Below are 4,211 nucleotides of genomic sequence, written 5' to 3'. Positions count from 1 at the left end.
GTTCTAGTGTTTTGTAACCAAACAGTGACAAGTACTTTAAAATGGTGTAGTTCAAGCGACTCCAATGTGCTTTGAAGTCTTGTTGATATGTTTAATGTTGTTATTTTGTTCCCGTGCTTAGTTCATTGACTTTAGAAGTGCAATATATCAATGGAGGAAAGAATGGAATTCTGAAAATTAAAATTATTTATTGTTCATTTTATGTGTTTTTGGTTATATATATTTTGGCGACAAAATAATTACAGAGTTTGGGAATCTTGTTCCCATTCCAGGCTCATGTTGAGCATAAGTTAGCAAAAGATTGTCTTTGATTACAAGTAGAAATATTTCTAGCAAAAGAAGTTAACAAAATGTCTGGCAAAACCGCTTCATCGGCATACACAAGGGGAGCTACCAAAAAGTGAGTTGTGATTCAAAAAGCTGCGCTTTGATCCTTCCTTAGCTAGGAGGTCTGCTATGTTATGTTCACGGAAGGAGTGCTTGACTGCTGGATTCCCCAACTTTTGTATTAGCCACCTGCATTCATCTACGATAGGATTATATAAAGTATGTCCACAGTAAGCATAGATATAACCTCAGTTGACTCCAACACTGAAATGAATTAGAACAAGATTTTGGTTTCAAGCCATCATCAGTTATCCCTCATACAGAGCATGCAACTATGCATCGTTATTAGTGGTATGTGTGATGCTCTTGATGAAGCCTATGGCCCAATCTACCCTATTATTTCTGATGACACCCATAAGGCCACCTAATCCAGTGCTACCTAGTGCTGAACCATTAGTGTTTAGCATGTAGCATCCTGTGTCTGGGGGGTTCCCACTTAATGTTAATGCTAATTTTGTTGTTGGGTTTGCAGGAATTTCCTTTCCTTATAATAAAGAAGGATTCTATAGCTTTTGTAATGGTATGCTCAGTGCTGACAAGATCTTTTCTTTTATTAAAGATATTTCCATTCCTGGTGAGCCATATATTCTAGAAAAAGAAAGAAAGGATGTGGTTCCAAGTAATGACACTGTTGAAGGCCTTGTTTTTGATGGATTCCAAAATTTCAGGCCATTGATTAGTGATATTGTTTGCCAGGTGAAAGTCCAAGGATGGGCAAGAGGACTGTTGGATCAGCCTATTCCAGAAGCTTTGGGCATTAGGACATTGAAAGAATATGTGCTCTATGTCCTCTTTTGTGCAGTTGCAGTAGTGACAAACCAGACTAATGTCCTATGGAGTAGAGATAGTCGCCAGATGGGAGTCTTCTGTGGTAAAGGAGCTAGAGAAAGAACTTTATTTTGTTTGGAATCTCTAGTTCCATATCCATCGAAAGTTTTTAGGGGTGGAGGTTGACTGCCTAGTGGCATTAGCAATGTGATAATAGGCAGATCTAGCACTAAAGATCGCATTGGTGGTGAGTCCCCAGACCATGGTCTTCCTTGACAACATTTGCAGTAAAGAAGGTTCCACTAATGGCCCTTTGGATGTTTCTCGGAATGTCATAAGGGAAGCCTTCTAAGTGCCAGATACTAATATGGTGGTAGCTGCTAACTTTGGAGTTCAGAACACTTTGAGGCTCAGGTCCTTGGAGGGTTTTGAAGATGGGTTGGCGCCCATTAATCCAATTGTCAGTCAAGAAATTCACCCTGTACACTACCTATCTATTACCCTCATAGCATACTTTCCAGCCATTGGGGACACACTTCCAAGTTCTACATATAGGGCTTTTGCTACTGGTATTGGGGCTGCAGTGTTTAGAAAGTAGAGTTCTTGCCCAAAGAATGGAAGGATTTGAGTACATTCTCCAGGAGAGGTTAGCAAGAATGACAATGTTTTTATGCTCGATCTGTAACCCTAGGCCCCTCTCTTTTGGTCTAGTAATGTTATCCCACTCAGGAGGTGAAGCTTCCTCCTTCCAGAGGTGGTACCCCATACAAAGTTTCTCTGCAGTCTATTGACAATGTTGGTGGTGTGCTTTGGCAATTGGATGTACTGCATAACATGGTTGGGGACACTACTTAAGTTATCTTTAGCTAATGCAATCATGCTGAGGAATTTGGTTTCCAGCCAGCAAATCTATTATTCATATTGTCAATAATGTACTGGAAGTCACTGTGGGTGGGTCTGGAATGAAAGGGGAACCCAAGGTATTTCCCACAATCATTGCTGCTGTTGATACACAGTATATTAGTGCATTCTTGAATGATGTTGTCAGGGCAGTTAAAGTTGAAAATAGCTTTGCTCTTAGAGTGATTTTTTTTGTCCTGAAAATACACTAAATTCCCTAAGAGTATTGGTGATGGTGTGAAAGCTTTGTAGATTTGCCCTTGTAAAGAGAGTTAAGTCATCAGAAAAAAAAAGATGGGAGATTTTTGGACCATTGTGGCTAATGCTGATGGGGGTCCAGAGTTTTGAATGCGCACCTGTTGGTCAATCCTTCTGGAAAGCAGTTCCATGCATAGGATGAATAGATAAGGGGACATGGAATCTCCTTGTCTAATACCTCTGCTGGGCTGGAAGTATTCAATTTTACTAACATTAACTAAAACAGAGATACTAGAAGAGGAGAAACAGGAAAGGATAAGATTGACTAATCCTAGAGGAAACTTGAAATAGATAAGGGTGGTTCTAATGAAAGACCACTCTAGTCTATCAAAAGCTTTCTCAAGGTCAATCTTTAGGATGGCATTCCCATTCTTGCCTTTCATCCTTTTGAAATGGGAGATAAACTCTTGCACAATGATGGCATTGTTAGTAGTTCTCCTATTGGAAAGAAAACTAGCCTGAGTGGGACCAATGATGGTGGGAAGGTGAGGCTTGATTCTGTTGACAATGATTTTTGTTACTATCTTGTAAGGGTATTACATAACCCAATGGGTCTGTAATTCTTTAGGATAGTAGCATTTGCACATTTTGGAATGAGACATAAGAAGGTTTTGTTGATCTCAGGGTCCATTCTCTGGGCGTTGAAGGTGGAGCGAAAGATAGCACTGACCTTGGATTCTAAGTCCTGCCATAATTATTGTTAGAAAAAGGGCTGAAGCCCATCAGGCCTGATGCTTTAAGGGGCTTGAAGGACTTAATGGGAGGAGAGTCCAAAAGTTGTTGAACTTCGGACTGAGAGTATGTTCAGTGCTCGAGGGAATAACAGTGGTGGAGCTGGAGTAGTCATGTTCAATGGTGAAGAGCCTATTGTTGAAGGAAAGGATTGTGTGTTTTATGTCCTCAGGGTCATTAATCCAGTTGCCTACAGCATCCTGCAGGCTAAGGATCCTGTTCCTTCTCCTCATGGTCAGAGTGGAAGTGTGGAAAAATCTAGTGTTTCTGTCCCCATTGGTGAGCCAATTTATTCTAGATTTGAGTTTCCAAAACTCTTCCTCATTCTTAAGAATAGCTGATAGCTTTTCAGTCAGCTCTATTTCTAGATTTTGGAGGAAGGTGCTTAAAGGAAGTTGGGGGATCTTTGAATTCATGCTAATCTAGCTAGGAGATGCTGTTTCTGGTGGAAAATGTTACCATAAACTTCCTTTTTCCAAATTCTGCAGTCATTCTGAAACTTAGTGATAGCTCTTATAAGGTTCTCACTCCCAGAAAACACTCAGTGACATGGTCTCAAATCTTAAAGGCCTATCATTCTGAGCCCCAAAGGGCAAGGCAGTGGATAAAACGAGAGGACATTGATCAGAATGGATCCTAGGAAGATGGGTCACAGTGGTGTTAGGGTACAATTTTAATCCATTCATCAGTAGCTAGGCACCTATCAATTATTTCCATGATAAGATCTTGCCTATTAGCGTATCTCTTATTTGACCACGTATTACCCTAGGTCAATGAACTTGCACTAGTTGATGCATTTCCAAAACTTATTGGCTTTAGAGTTGTTAATATTATTTCCACCAAATTTCTCACTAGCCCTTAGAACTTCATTGAAGTCTCCCCCTATCAGCCAACTGCCCTGATAATTACTGGCAATATCTACTAAACTATTCCAAAGCTTAATCTTATCAGCATAGATACTACTAGCATAAATAGCAAAAAATAGCCAAGATACTTGAGTAGAAAGTACCTTGACAGTGACATGGACATCTGGTAAGTGATTGAGACTTCTTCTAGCATGAGGAAATCATCCTTCCACATAACAATTATGCCACCTGATAGCCTACAACGGGGAGATTGGGCATGGGCATTAAATCTCTCGACTTTAACCAGATGCTGATGGTCAC

Source organism: Lycium ferocissimum, unplaced genomic scaffold (genome assembly GCF_029784015.1).
Source record: "Lycium ferocissimum isolate CSIRO_LF1 unplaced genomic scaffold, AGI_CSIRO_Lferr_CH_V1 ctg4691, whole genome shotgun sequence".
Classification (NCBI taxonomy): Eukaryota; Viridiplantae; Streptophyta; class Magnoliopsida; order Solanales; family Solanaceae; genus Lycium; species Lycium ferocissimum.
The sequence above is the reverse complement of the archived record's forward strand: the minus strand, read 5'-3'. Positions refer to the sequence as shown.